This window comes from Vulpes lagopus, chromosome 2, assembly GCF_018345385.1.
Source record: "Vulpes lagopus strain Blue_001 chromosome 2, ASM1834538v1, whole genome shotgun sequence".
NCBI lineage: Eukaryota > Metazoa > Chordata > Mammalia > Carnivora > Canidae > Vulpes > Vulpes lagopus.
The window spans coordinates 153,828,010-153,844,139 of record NC_054825.1 but is presented as its reverse complement, the minus strand read 5'-3'; positions in this window follow the sequence as shown (position 1 = coordinate 153,844,139).

Genomic DNA, 16,130 nt, shown 5'->3' with positions numbered 1-16,130 from the left:
TCCCAGCCGCGATCCAGTGCGTGTCAGCTCTGACGACGCCAGTGGACGCGGCCTCTTCTGGAGATTTCACTGGTTCTCCCCTTTCTCAGCTTTCAGTGCTGCACAGATGAGCAGGAGAAGGGGGGACGCAGCGAGGGGCAGGGATACAGCCCAGAGCAGGGACGGGCCGGCAGGGACGCAAGCCACTTGGCGGTGGTGGGTGTCGGCGGGAAGGCCTCCCCTGGAGGAGCTCCTGTCCTCCACCGGGCCTGGAGGCCCCCCTGCCCAGCCCTGGAGCTTCGGCCAGGCCTCTGCGGTGGTGCAGACAGCCCAGGGCAGCCCACACTCGCGGCTTCCACGGCTCAGCCCAGCCAGCAACCAGCGCGGACGTCCCAGCCTGTAACCCACCACGTGCTTTACACACGGTAGGGTCACCAGATGCAGCAGATGGAAGTTTGGGATACACTTATACTAAGGTTATTTGTAGTTCATCTGAAATCCAACTTTTTAAAAAAAGATTTGTTTATTAATTCATGAGAGACACAGAGACGGAGAGAGGCAGAGACACAGGCAGAGGGAGAAGCAGGCTCCATGCAGGGAGCCCCATGTGGGACTCGATCCTGGATCCGGGGATCACAACCCGAGCCGAAGGCAACTGCCCAACCACTGAGCCACCCAGGCATTCCTGAAATCCAACTTTAAAAGCGCCGTTGGGATGTAATCCAACAGCGATCACAAAGGCTTTAAATCTGGGTTCTATGACCTAACACCCCGGGACTCAGTTTCTCAGCCTGTAAAATGGACAAGACGACACCCAGCTCTCAGCCATCACGGTGATAGGACGGGGGATGCGTGAGAAGCCCCTTGGCTGAGGCTGGGCTCCTGGAATGAGCCTGCTGTCCAGGGGTTGGGGGGGTGTGGCCGCCTGTCTCCACGGGCCCTGGGGAAGAACTGAGCTGGCCCAGGACAGCTTGTCACGATCCTGGTGACAAAGGTGACCACTTATAACCAGAATTCCTGGCCAGGAATTGGCACATGAGCCCTCTGTGAGTGTGGGCATGTTGGTATCATCATCCCCATCATCGGCTGTGGGTGTGAGCGGGCCTGGGAGGGCTGGTGAGAAAAGCTGGTGTCACAGAAGAGCGGCTCCATCACCCTGGGGGAGTCTGGGGGGACGAGGGTGGGGTGGGTCACCTCCATGTTGGGCACACGATGCTCCACGCCCCAGCCATCCCAGACGGCAGTGCTGAGTCCTCAGACGGGCAGCCACCGCCAGGCACGTTCCCTGCTCATGACACAGGGACGCTGTGTAATCCGCATCCCCGGACACTTGCCCCGGTGCCGCGGCCGGCTGGTGTCATCCCCGCGCCATGGGTGGTTAGGGTGAGGCACCTCTGCTGTTTGGGAGATGGAGTGTTTCTACCAGGAGAGACCATAAGGCTGGCTTTTCCAGAGTTTTCCTGTTGCCATGGTGACAGATCAAGTAGTGATGATACCTCAGATGGCCGACAAGATGTCGTGGGCACAACACGCTCGGGGTTGGTCCCACTTCAGCGAGTGTCTGTGGCTCGGTGCCCGGAAGGGCGGCAGGAGGTGGGGGGGAGGGAGGATCCCATTGCTTCAGTGCCAGCTCCGCCCGTGGTGGCACCATGGGGCGCAGGTGGGGGTTACAGGAGGGGATGCGAGCAGGCCCCCCCAGGAGCAGAAGCCACCCAACCAACGAGGGGAGGGGCTGGGGAGCGGAGGGCTCCCGACACCCCCTTCCTTCGGGCCTCAGCTGCCCTGCAACTACTTGGCCTCGGCCTCTTGACTTATTCTCCTTAGGGGACGGTTCGGGGATTAGGCCTATTTATCCAGGTGGTTTTACGACTTAAAAAGTAGTATTGATCAATGAGAAAATAAGAAACTTGCAGAGACACAAGCGCGGTCACCCCTGGTCTATGTGCGTGTTGGGTGCCAAGACCCCCAGACGTCACCACCGCCACTGCCGCCACCTGCGGGTGAGGGGAGCTGAGCATGTGGCCGCTGGCAGGAGGCCCACCCCCCAGAGCTTCACCTTGGCAGGCCAAGTCCCCTGAGAACCAGACGTCCGGTGTAAGGAGGCTTCTGTTGGGACCGGCTGATAGGGAGGGACCCCAGGGGCAGCAAGCTGAAGAACCCCCAGAACCCGAGTTTGCAAACTGAGTGTGGATATTTGCCTTTGACGAGTCCGTGGGTCTCTCGGAAAGTTCTCATCACGATTCATAAAGCTGGTCCCCTGGGTCGGTGTCCTGGACCAGGACAGCAAGGAAGCAAGGCCCTGTTATGTGGACGCTGAGCACCTCGCGTGCGTGTGCATGTGGTTCTCCCAGGACACATACGAACATATGTTTGCATCACAACCGTGCACACGCTTGCGTAACGTTGCGTGGGTTATGATCTACAGCAGGGAAAACGGACAACACCAAAAACAACATTGGAGACTGAGAACGTCGCCTCCCTCACGGCCCACTCCTCAAACATCTCTAGGGCTCCGTTCTGACCAGATCCGGTCTCCGACGGGCCCCAGCATCCACCCCTGCGTCAGGCCAATGTCCTGTGCTGGTCCTGGTGCCCACGTGGTGGCTCTCCTCCCACCAGGGCTGGCCCTTCCCCTCCTCCTAGAAGCCCCCAGGGGCTCCCCTGCCCATGCGTCATCACTGCAGGGAGCACGCCAGCGACCTCAGGCCCACGGGGCATCGCGTAAGGGTCCTGGGTGCTGCAGCAGGGGCGCGGGGAGTGCATGGGCATGTCGGGCTGTGTGTGTGTGTGTCCATGTGCAGCACCCTGGGTGTGCATCTCAGTTTTATTGGGGTTGGGTGTAGAAATGAGTTTGGGACGCTTAATCAAGAGAGTGGAAGTTTTAGCTTCCTTTTCAAACCAGCAGCTGCCTTCCTGACGCTCCCTGACATCCTCACGCTGACAAATCCAGCTGTCGTGGATTCACAATGGGTACGGAGCTTTGACACGCGGCCGACACTTGCTGCATTTCTAGCTGGCACATTTTTGTTCCTGGGGAGTAGCATTGGCGTGGCAGCCCAGCTGGGCCTGTGCCCCTGGGAGGTGCAGGGTGGAGGGGTGGGGGGATGGTGAGTCCCTAGGGTCACCCATGCCCACCACACAGGCCCAGGGGACCCCAAATGGCCAGCAGGTCAGAGGAGATGCCCGTTGTCCCCAGGGCAGCAGGCAGGAAGCTGTGACAGTGGCCACCCCTCCAGGACGTCGTCAAGTGTCTGACCGCAGGGAACTGCAGGCAGATGCAGGCTTCAGAGGAGCTCTGCGACCCGGAGCGTCAGTGCAGGGGAGAAGGCTGGTTCCTCGAATCACCTCCACGAGGCAGGAACACTTGGGCCCTGTGATCCGGCACCTCTGAGCTCTGACTTGTAGCGTGTCTGCAGGCTGTGCAGGCTTCCAGAAGGCATGGGGTGGGGGGTTCCGGGGGGACCGTCTGCCTGCCTTCCACATGGGGGTGAGGGAGGGGGTGGTGCTGAGGCCCTGACACGGGGTTGGCCCCGGCCAGAGGGTGGCCCTGCCATGTGCCCCTTAGGGACCATGAGTGACAGTCAGTGGTCGGGTCCCAAGCTGGGAAGAAGCCGTAGGAGAGAGCACCCACACCCCACCACTTTGTGGGGAGCAGACAAGCCTCCACGGGTTATTGGGCTACAAACCAGAGGCTCCTCTTCCTTCCTGTCTTTAGGGCCCAGGAAGCAGCCAGGTCCTCTGCTTGTGAACAGACACCATTTGTGGCCCGGAGGGTGCAAAGGTGCTGGGGTAGATGTGACAAGCAGGCTCTGGGGCAGGTCTCGGGGCCACGACCTCCCTCTTCTAGCGCTCCTTGTGCTGGGAGACACGTGTGCGCTCCCTGCCCTGCCCCAGACACACGCTGCTGCTTTGTGCCCCACAGTCGTGTACAGTCTGTGTCTTTCCCTGGTGCCTAGATCTGTGGTTGTGCCTGTGACAAAACCGACTCAAAACCCACAGCCTGGGGCGCCAGGGGGATGTGCGGTTAATGGTGCAATGGTGCATTTTCATGACCGAGGTGGGGCCATTTGGAACAAGAGGGGCCTTTCTTGTTAGATCCAGTCCTGAGTGAAGGCGGAGGTGCCCCGGGCCTAAGTGCAGAGCTGCAGCGAGGCAAGATGCCTCGTGTGACTGCCCACAACCTGGGTTCTGTTGCTCCCCAGCTCCTCTGGGCACTGCCTCTCCTAGACTCAAGGCTCCTTGCGTTCCTCCTCACGCTCAGGATCCAGCACCCCCCTCACCAGCACCTCCGAACGCCACAGATGTGCAGGGATGGTCTTCACTCTGCTTGTGCCCCCTCCCTGCTGCCCCCCTGTGCACCTGCTCCCCCACAGCCCTGCCCACTGCACGGCGACGCGCCCACTGTCTGCTGGGCCCCAGCTGCAGCCACAAGCTCTCAGGTCTCCCTGCAACCAAGCATCTATGCTGTGCTGCCATAAGGAGCTGAGAGTCACTGCAGAAGGAGGCCAAATAAGCCAAGGCCAGACCCATTGCCCTGGGCCTCTGTGTTGCCTCCCCTGTCCCTGGGGCTAACGGGGGCTTCACGGACACCCTGGGGCACGTGTGTCTCCTTTCTTGTCTGTTGGCAAGATGCTGAATGTCTGCCATTTCTGGGCCCCCCTGCCTTTGCTGCAAGGGGGTCAGGCTGGACATGAGGGTCCCTCTGAGACAGACAGCTGGCTCGGCAGTGGGCCTGTGGTGCAGACTGTCCTCCAGCACTCCCAGGGGCAGGGCTGGGCCCGGGGAGTGGCAGGGCTGGGCTCCGTGAGGGGCAAGGTGCCCACACCTCAGAGATCCTCGGTGCAGAGCCATTTTGACCTCAGTTCCACCAACTGAGGATGCTCCCAGCCATGTCTGTGGGGGAACCTGAGCCTAGATTTTGGGGGTGGGCTCTGGGGTGCTGGTGGGATGAGGGCAGGTTTCCTCGAGGAGCCAGGAAGGTATAGGGGCCACCCCCTGTCTGCGGGTCACGGCAGGCCCAGCTCTCATGGCTCTCAGGGAAGTGGGGGCAGGGAGGGTGTGGACAGGGTAGGACGGGTTGGTACCCAGAGGCCACACCCTCATCGTCTCCCCTCCCTCTGAGACTTCTCGGGCTCTCTGGCTCCTCGCACCAGGGGCCCCGGGGTTGGGGGAGCACTGACCTGCATGTCTGGGGCCTGAGGCCAGGTAGGTCACCTGTGTGGAGATGGCGAGGAATGTGCCTTACTGGTCCCTCACCCTGTGTGGCTGTTAACTGAGAGGTCACCTCTGGGGACCTCAGTTGCTCCCTCAACAAACTGGGAGAATCGAGGTCTTTGAAAGAAGGTCGCCACCACAGAGTGCCCCCCAGGGTGGATGCGGGTCTACCTGTGTATGGTCCCTGCTCCCAGCTCCCATGCTCACCACCAGCTGGCCCCCAGAACAGGTGCGTGCTGCCACTGGGCTGTGTGTGCATGTGAACACGTGCGAGTGTGCGAGTGTGCTGGGGAGAGCCGGGGTTCCCCACTCTCGTGTAAACACGCGCCCCGTGCCCTCAAACCTGGGGTCACCTTGGCGGACGTACGCCCCTCCGTCTGTTTTGGGGAGATGCTCACACGAGGTCCATGGACTGAGGCTGAGCAGAAGTCTCCAGTGCAGGCAGTGAGGTGTCCCCAACCCGGAGCCTGGCCGAGTCCAGGGGGCAGGACGTGCTCCCACAGCGCCCAGCCCCTGGCTCTGCCCTCCCCTTGGCCCCTGGGGGCCGGGGCCACACAAGTCCTTCTGGGCCCCCCACCCGCAGCCACTCAGCCCACCTGACTCTGTCGTGTCCTGCGCTTGATGCTGACTCCCTGAATTGATTTTAGAGATTTTTTTCTTTTAAAAAAAAATCTATTTTTACCATGGCAAGAGATGCACGATGTTTTAAAAGTCTGAGGCCTGGAGGGAAGAGGAGCAGACTCCTGCCCCATTCCTAGGGCTTCACAGCTCTTCCCAGAAGTTCGCCCTTGGTGAGAGCGCGTGGCCACAGAACCTCACGGGGCCTGCTGCTGCTTTCCACCCCCTGCTCTGGCTGCTGTTACTCAACATCGTGGCATGCGGGTCACCCAGGGGGGGACGGGACTCGCGGGGCTTGTTCATTGTGACCACTGCCCAGTATTGCGTTGTATGGACATGCCACCTGCACAACACACCGTGTGGTCACCCAGACACTTTGCCCACTTTTCCATTGGGATGTCTTCTCTTATTGACTTGTCAGAGCTGTTTGCATATTGGGGTACAGGCTCTTAGTTGTCTGCAGGGTTTTTAAAAATATTTTATTTATTTATTCATTCATGAGAGACACACAGAGAAAGGCAGAGACACAGGCAGAGGGAGAAGCAGGCTCTCTGTGGGGAGCCTGATGTGGGACTCGATCCCAGGACCCTGAGATCACGACCTGAGCCCAAGGTAGGCGCTCCACCGCTGAGCCACCCCACCCCCGTGCCCCGGTCTTCTGCAGGTTTATCCCCTTCTGGTATTTATGGTTGTTATAGGGATGTCCCGGTGACAATCTGCCACATTTAACTGGAAACCTGTCCCTAACCCCCTAAGACCTAGAAACCAATCTCACACCCCCATCCTGAAGCAGGGAAGGAGAGGCTGGCTACGGCTTCTTTTTAAGATAGAGTTGTCCTTCTTCCTTGCAGAGGGCGTCTTTTCCCTCTCCGGTGACATGGGGCGGGGGTGCTGTTGCCACCTTTGCCCTTGGAATCCACCCTCCCGGACCGCCTGCTGAGCTCCTGCTTGTGTGGCACACTGCTGGAGGCCTGCCCGCCCACGTCCACCCAGGAGAGCCCTGGAATGCCTTCACTGGGGCAGCGTGGGAGACACACTGGGTTAATGATTCACCTTCTTAAAACAGACGGCTTGTTTCCAAGGATCGCTGACTTGTTTTATATATATATACATATACATATTCCACGTGCTTATGTGGTCGATGCCTCGTCGCAGAGCCCCACGACCCACCTGATCTCCACAGCTGTAGCAGGTGGGCAGCGTCCCGGCTCAGAGCTGAGGCTCCCTTCCAGCATCACGGGGACGTCCCCACAGGCAGGTGCACTTTGCAAGTGCAGGGGCCTTTGCCACCCTGGGGCAAGCGTGTCCCGTCACGCATGGTAGCTGTTCTCCCTGCTGTGTCTCCCTGCTCTCCACTTGTGCTTTCTGGAATCATCCTCCGAGAAAACTCCTACTTTTGTAGGCACCCAGACAAAGACACCTGCTGGATGCCAGGGAGGACTCAGGCAGCGTGTGTGTAACGTATATTTTGTGGTGAGGCCATATGGAGAAAACCCTGTGTTTGGTATCCCTTCCTCAAATGCACAGCCATCGCGTCCCCAGCGTCTGTAAAAGCCCCATGGAGGGGCATGTGTGGCCACACATGGTAATGATCATGTGGTTAAGGTGGGGACAGAGGGCTTGACGGCATGCCCAGCTTGCTTGGTGATGGCGACCAATGGATGCAGATATCATCCCCAGAGATGACCCTTCTGTGCTCGTGGGAGCCTCCAGGCCTCCAGCAGCAGGGCTGTGCCAGACCATCTCCCCCACCTACGTGCTTTCTTGCTGGCAAGTGCTGCTCAGTGGCATTTATAAAGGATCTGAGCTAAAGAGAGGGACGTCCTCCTGTTGCAGGCACGTCCTCTCCTGCTGGTTTTGGAAGAAAGAAGTGGCGCCTAGGGGGAGTGTGGGACAATGGGTCTACTTAACATCCCCTACAACATCACCATCTTTGAGCTTGACCTCCCGTGCACCAGGCCCTGGTCCCTCCCACACCCTATCTCTCCCTCTCGTGTCCCTGGATCCACAGCAGCATTGGGGATGCTCTGTGCTCCGTCCCATCTGCCCCCCTGTCCCCAGCGAGTCCCATCCCTGCTTCTGTGTGCATCTGGTAGTGACAGCGAGCAGATGGTCCCAGCCTACCTGCACGCACTCCACACCCAGCACAGACTCTGTCCCAACTGCCCTGCAGGGAGCTTATCTCCTCCAGCTCCTTCCCCCAGGCCCCCAGGCCCAGCACACATGCTCCCTTCCCCAGTGCGAATGAGTGGTCCGGAGGTGGCCCCAGCCATCATGTCACTGGCACCTGTGCATCACATCACTGTGCCCTATGCCCTAAATAGGCACAGTTCTTACTTACTAAAATGTTTTAAGTTTCCTTCTGCGATCACAGGATCAATGTTGTAAAGCCCAATAACTGTCTGGGCTGGGGAAATACCTTACAGATTTCTGTGGTGTAAAGACACCCACTGTGGCCTATTCCAAGCTCCCACTGTGTCGCCCCGGAAGTGGGTTTGGGCAGAGGTGCAAGCAGCTCATTTTTACAGACCATTCCTCTCACACACATGCGATGGACGTAAACACCCCCAGGAGGGTAGACAGCCAGAAGATAATCATAGAGATGTGAGTCTGAGTATTTATTACCTTTGTTGTGATACGATTTGATCCTAAGTTGATCTAATTTGATTTTTCATGATGGCTGTGTTTAATGTCAGGCTTCTGAGAGTCCTGATCATTCCACTGTCAGCTCTTGGAGTCAGTGTGAGCTCCTTCCAGCCCACGACTGCGGGAAGACGCTCAGCATAAGCAGATGCAGGAGCAAAGCCTAGGTCCGGAACTCAACACCAGTCGGGTTGGTTGGGGTGTGTAAGTCGGGCAGTTTCTGCTTAGGGGCGCCAACCCTAACTGCACAGAGCAGGCTGTCCCAGGGGGAAGGACTCAGGGCACCTCGTCGGCACAATGCGACTGGCACCTGCATGCCTCATCCTGAGCTCCTGGGCTCAGGGTAGGGGGGCGGCTGCAGCCTCGGCTGGCTTCAGATGCAGAGGCTGGCTGTACCCCCTCTCTAGGTAAGGGGGTAAAACTGTGCCCCTGGCGGGGGATGGAATGAGACTAGAGATGTTTGAACTAGAAATCAGACCTGGAATAGAAGATCACGGAAAAGCCGACTGAGGAATTACCACTTTGGTAAATATTTACTTAGCGTGGCCTGATGATGTTTGTAATCACCATCATGAGTGCGGAAGGGCTTCACCTGCTGTTTACTTAAAACACTCAAGAGCAACCGACAGAGTCATCTTGATTTTAAGGAAGTGTTCGGAAGCGTTTGAGTTTACAATCTACGTCTGAAATTTTAGAGACACCTGACTCTCCTTAGAGCACCTTTGATGGGCCAGCTGGAGAGGAGGGTGTGTTTAGAGTGGCGGTTCTCAAAGTCTGGTCTCAGGCCCCGCAGCATCAGCATCACCTGGGAACCATTCGAAATGCACATTCTCAGGTTCTGCCCCAGAATTGCTAACTCAGAAACCCAGCAAAGGTGTTTTAGTGAGCGGCCAGGGGTTCCAAAGCACGCTTGAGTTTGAGAACCATTGCTCCGTGGGGATTGTGGCTTGCTTCATGGAAGTAAACTGCGTGTTGGATAAAGTGGAGGATGTAGTGGACAGTTCTCTCAATGCGCAAGGCCTTAAGGGTGTTAAGGGGGGAACCCACGCTCGTCTGGAGCTGCCCCCTCCAAGCCTTCGGTTCTCTGATGGCCCTCATGACATTTTGCCTTCTGCTGCAGAGTGTGGGGTGGCCTGCATACCACAGCTGGTTCCTCCCCAGGCTTGGGGAGTGGGGCTTCCTGGTGGCTCACTACCCAGAAGGCCAGCGATCAGAAACCTATTGGGCATGGCTCCTCTCCACCTCCCTCAGCCTGTCCTGGGTATGGCGAGTCCTTATGTGGCCTTGGCTCCTTGTGGGGGCCCTGGGCACTGGGTATAGTCAGTGACTTACCGCACATGAGGTGTATGTGGGTGTTCTATGTGTGCATGCATGGTGTTTGGTGTGTGCATATGTGTGTGGTGTGTGCATGGCATGTGGTATGTGTGTGTTGTGTGTACATATGTATATGCATGTATGTGCTGTATGTGCATATGTGCATTTTGTGTGATGTACATGTAGCTATTGCATGTGTGCACATGATGCATGGTGTGGTGTGTGTGCATATGTGCATGGTGTGTGCAGTATATGTGTGGTGCCATGTGTATGCATACATATATGCACGTGTGTGGCATGTGACACATATGTAGCTGTTCTATGTGTATTTGCATGATGCATGGTATAGTATGTGTGCATGCATGTGTGTGATATGCATGTGTATGCTAAGTATATGCATTGTGTGACATGCATATAGCTGTTCTGTGTGTGCATACATGATGCATGGAGTAGTGTGTGCACGTGTATGTGGAGTGTGCATGTGTATGTGGTATATGTACATGATGTGGGGTGTCATGTGTGTGCACACGTATATACATGTAAGTGTGGTGTGCATGTGTGCATACATGTGTATGGTGTATGTTTTAAAGCCTGTGTCCTGGGCAGCCCGGGTGGCTCAGCAGTTTAGCGCTGCCTGTGGCCCAGGGTGTGATCCCGGAGTCCCAGGATTGAGTCCCACATCGGGCTCCCTGCGTGGAGCCTGCTTCTCCCTCTGCCTGTGTCTCTGCCTCTCTCTCTCTCTGGGTCTCTCATGAATAAATAAATAAAATCTTAAAAAAAAAAAAGACTTCATTTGCCACCAGCACAGATAAGCTGGATTTATCTCTTTATCGGACCCTGAGGTGTGGGGCTCTCGGTGGGCGTGCATGCTGCAGCCCGCCACCTGGGAGCTCGGGGACCTGGGCTGTCCCGCTCTCCCTGCAGCCCTGAGTGACCTGTGTTTGAACAGGAGATGCTGGGCCTGTTAGCATTTTTCTTATTGATTCTGATGCTAAAACCTGAGAGAATTGAGCCCTGCCACATTTGCAGCAAAGCTCCATTTTGGGGCTTGTCCTTTGTCTTCTAAGCAGCTGTGGTGTATTTTGCGTGCCTGTGAATGCGAGCCAGGGGTCAGCCTTGCCTTCCCTGCCCAGACTTTCCCCTCTTGTCCTCAGACAGGCATGCCCTACATGGAAACTGGTGATCTATTAACTGCTTCTCGTCGTCGTGTGGTTTGGCTAATAAACAACTAGGCTGGTTTTGGTGATGAGCGCATCACACTGATCGTCCCTGGGCCCCGTGGTCCACAGCCCGCCCACACTACTTGTGGAACGATCCATTTTTATTCATTCCTTTACTGTTTCTTTTTTGTTTCTCCCCAAAAGACAGCTTTCTTGAGGCATAAAGCACACACCACACAACTCACCCGTGATAAGCATACAATTCAACGCATGTTGGTAAGTCTGGGGCCTTAACACTACCCTCACCACGATGCAGGTCTCCAACATTCCCGTGACCCCCAAACATCCCTTGTGTCCTCGCTGCCACCTGCAACCCTGAGGCCACCACTGAGCTGCTCTCCGTGTGTGGGGATCCTCTGTCTGGGGCCTTCCATGACCGCACCATCATGCCACAGCCCTCTGCTCCTGGCTTCTTCCATGTAGCTCAATTTTTTGCTTGTTTTTGTTTTTGTTTTATTTGGTTCATCTGCATTGCATTGGTCCGTGCTTGCAAGCGTGGCGTAATATCACATGGCACAGATAAGCTGGATTTATCTCTTTATCGGTTGTCATGCGAATGGGTCCTTTTTGCCCTCTGGCTGCATGTGCGGCCTGACGGTCACAAACAAACCTTTGTGTGGATGGATCTTTTTATATCTGTGGGGCAAGTTCCCAGGAGTGAAATTCCTGGCTTGTATGGTAGGTTCACACTGAACGTTTTAAGAGAATAGCTAAACTGGTTTCCAAAGCATCTGTGCCACCTTACGTGCCTGTCAGCGCTGGGTGGGGGTTCTGGGCGCTACACACTCTCACTAGCACACTGGTACAGTGTGCCTTTAAAACACGTTTGCCCCTGTTCCTTTTTTATATATACTTTTAAATTGGCATAGATGTGCATTGACTTTGGGCTCTGCATCGTCAGATCCTGCCCTGATGGGGGGCACCAATGGCCACCTCCTTCGTCTCAGGCCGTGGTGACTCTTGTGGGAGTTTACTTCCCTCAAAAGATAAAGAAATAGTAGGTACTTTTTTTTCCTCCGTTGCCCTATGCCTAAGAACATCCTTTGGCTGCAGAGTCAAGTGCATTCTGACTGACCCTGGGGCTGCCTTCGTGGGCTTCGGAGATGCTGGAACTCTCACGAAAGCATCCACGTTCTTAAGGCCCCAGAGACACAAAGCCACAGTGTCCTTTTGCACACGGCCCGAGCACGTCCGTGTTCATCCAGAGGGTGCTGCACCAAGCACCTTGCTCTGTGACCTTCCCCCCAGCTGTGGAGCTGCCTGCAAGGGCATCCGGGCTGCTCCAAACAGGACCCGGGAGCCTGGTGCGGGCACAAGCCCTGCCTGCTTGCTGCCCCTGCCGCGCCTGTGCTCGGTCACAGTGTCCTTGGAAATGCTGTTTTCCAGGAGGAGTGGAACTCCTTGTTCCCTATGATTCCTCCTGTCGGCAGACTAGGTGCTACCTGATAGGAAGATCGGACGAGGGTCTGGAGCACCCTGCCCTGGGGTCACCTGGGCGTCTCTTGCGGGGCAGGTCTGCAAAGTGCAGGGTGGAGCCGTCATGAGCGGTCATGTTTACCTTCATAAGCTGCTCTTTATTTCTGCAAAGTCCTTGTGTAGATGGGGCAGGGAGGCCTCAACGGGGCAAGAGGTGCTGAACTCTGGGCGCTCCACCTGCATTGTGGGGCCGGGAAGCCCAGGGGGGTTGCACAGGGGGCAGCCCCTCTTCCTGCAGGGAAGTTTTACCCATGACAAAGAACCTTTCTTTCTTTTAAAAATACAGCTTGGGGCACCTGGGTGGCTCAGCGATTGGGGTCTGCCTTCCCTTCCAGTTAGGGCATCCTGGGGTCCTGGGATCGAGTCCCACATCAGGCTCCCTGCAGGGAGCCTGTTTCTCTCTCTGCCTGTGTCTCTGCCTCTCTGTGTGTCTCTCACGAATAAATAAATAAAATCTTAAAAAAAAATACAGCTCACGTGTCATTACCATCTATTTAAAACAATAAACCACTTCATCCACGGTTGTAGGATTTTTAAAAGTTAAGCATCCTCCTGTCGACCCTTGAACAACGCAGGTTTAAAATTCCTGGGTTCACCTGTAGACAGAATCGTTTTGATAAGTACAGGACACACTGTGTATGTGTGTTCTCCTCTGTTTTCCCTAATACCATTCTCTTTCCTGCAGCTTACTTACTGCGGGAACACAGTGTGTAATACACAGAATATGTGTGACTCAACTATGTCGATCAGTAAGGCTTCCTTCCCGTCCACCATAGACTGCTCGTGGTTGGGTTTTGGGGAAGTCAGAAGTTGTACCTGAGTCTTTCGTTTTGTTTTGTTCTTTAAAGATTTTATTTATTTATTCATGAGAAACACAGAGAGGCAGAGACACAGGCAGAGGGAGAAGCAGGTTTCATGCAGGGAGCCCAATGCAGGACTCGATCCCAGGATCCCAGGATCACAACCTGGGCCGAAGGCTGACGCTCAACCACTGAGCCACCCAGGCATACCTGGATTTTTGACCATATAGGGGGTGCTTCCCCAGCCCCTGTGTTGTTCAAGGGTCAACTGTACACATGTTTTCACCGTTTTCTACTGCACAGTGGGATGCACATTCAGAAAAGTTCAGAAAACGTATTTCTCACTATAAATCAGCCTCCCGTGCAACCACCTCCAGCTCGGGAAGCTGCACACGGCCAGCCTCTGGGGTCCCCCTGCTTCCCACGTCCCCCCCCCCCAGGCCATCCCCAGGTCCTCGCCACCCTGCAAGCTGCTCAGGTAATCAGGCCGGGCACCTCTCACCCCTACGGCTGCCACCCTCTCAGCACCATCTGCAAACACCACCCTCTATGCTGCCCATTTTTGCTTCCTCCATGGTCCCTACTGGTGAGTGAAGTTCTTAATTTCAGTGCTCACCATTTCTCACTACTTTCTTTGGGGGTGGCTGCTCTGTGTGTGCATTTTAAGAAGTCCTTGTGGACCTGAAGGTTTGAAGGTCGCCGGGATTACTTGTAACAGCTCCACCACTGGCCCCTTACAAGTAGACTCTTGCCCCCCCAGAAGCGTGTGAAGCAGAGGCCATGGCTGGGGCTGGATGGCGCCTGCTGTCGGGGGTGGCTCACCCCGAGACCCCGTGGCCTGCGCCCCACCTCGTCCCCCCATGAGCTCTCCAGGCGCGAGTTCTTCTCCCAAGCCCTTTGCTAATGGCTCCTGGGCTTAGCTCCAGGGTTGTTCTCACAAGTCCTGCCGTCCAGTTGAACGGGTTTTTCCACCGTCAGGAGGCCCTGGCGGCCCTGCTTCCTCGACTTTTAGAACCAGCTTGCCAAGCCCTGCACGCGTGCAGGCAGTTGGAGAGATGTCAGTGCAATCACACCGGGTTTACAGAGGCAGCTTTTTGAGAATTGACATCTTTGTAAGTTTGAAAGTTTCTATCTATAAATGGGATCTATTCCTCCACTCACTTCAGACTTCCTCAAATTCTTTGTTTTTTTGAAGATTTTATTTATTTGAAAGTGAGAGCAAGCATGAGCATGAGCAGAGGGAGCAGCAGGCTCCCCGCTGAGCAGGGAGCCCGACGCGGGACTCAATTCCGGGACCCTGGGGTCATGACCTGAGCCAAAGGCAGATGCGTCACCGATGGAGCCCCCCGGGCATCCCTAGACTCCTTCAAATTCTTAATATTGTTTTTGCTCAGCTGTCTAGATTCTTGCTCCTGGGGAGCTGAGTACTGCCCCAAAGCCCCCACCCCATGCGGGGCGTCCCCTGCCTCGTTGCCTTCTCCCTGCTTCTCCCTGATTTGAGTATGAATCTTGATTAAGCAGCAGGGGGACCGAGGTGAATGCCTTCTGGGCCTCAGTTTCACCATCTGTGAGAGGCAGAGCCTGATGCCTGTGTGGCAGGCACGGTGAGGAGGGAGGTCGTTAAAGGAGGAAGGAGTTTGGCACCTGAGGAACATCCAGTTTTTGTTAATTAAAACGAAACAAAACAGAATCAGGGGAAGGAGCAACCTGTAGGACGTGGCATCACTCCAAGGGGTGGGCCCCACGTGAGGACCGGCTGCGCAGAGGTGGCCTGGGGGTGAGGATGTGGTCCTGGAATGACCATGGGTTTGCACATGGGCCCGAGAACCAGGGGCTCACCATCTGTACCCCTAGCCCCCGAGGACAGTGTGTGGCCTGTGGCCACCATGGCAAGTAGAGACAAGGGTGTGGTGTTGTCCAAATGCAGGTGGGAGGTGGCCTGGAGGCGCTGTGTGTTCCGACCCTGCGGAGGGTGCATCTCCCCAGTTCAGGCACCTGCCGACCTGGCCTGCGCAGCACCCCTCCCCACCCCTTGTCTCACAGTGTGGGCAGGTGGGGCTGTTCTCAGGGTCGTGGAAGCCACGGGCCAGGGGAGCCACGGACTGTTCTGGATGCCGGTGAACCACACTCCTCCCTGCAGAGGTGCGCCCAGAGACTCCGGCCTGGCTTTGCGGCGTGTCCCGGCTTGCCAGGGAGCTTTACAGGCAACGCTTAAAATCACAATCAGGATGACGTTTCTGGAAGTGACAGAAGGTATTTCAAAGCAGGAGGAACGGAACGGGGTTGTGCGTGGGCTGGTGCTCCTTAGCGTGAGCTGGTTCCTGACCCTGGGCTGGCGGCTTAGCCACTGCAGGTGCACGATGCCCCAGGGGAGACACTGGCCTGTGGGCAGGAGGGCCGCCCATGGGTTGGGTCCTTCCCAATCTCTGTCCCAGCCACTTCCCTCTCCGTACCCACTGCCCTGATGACCTCTTTCCCTGACTGCCTACCTAGAACGTTCTAGTGCTCCTCACAGCTTGGAGGCTCCAGGCATTTCATGGCCTTTGGTCTACACAATCATTTCTGCAAATTCCCAGGGCGGGACAGGTATCACGGGGTCTCTGGTATGGCTGCTTTGGGTTCCAGATGACAAATCTAGACCTAGGGACTGGGTGACCCCTCTGAAATGGTTCAGGGAAATGCAAGTACTTATCTTGCAGCCAGAGAGGAGGGAAGCTGACTCAGTGCGAGAAATGGAACACAAAGACACTCAGCATTTAGAGAAAACTTTGCACCCCCCACCCCCTCCATGCCGGGTGGTCTTCTGGGCGTCGGGAGGCAGCCCTGAACCCCCCTGGACAGATGGCCACCCTGTGTGCCCTACCTT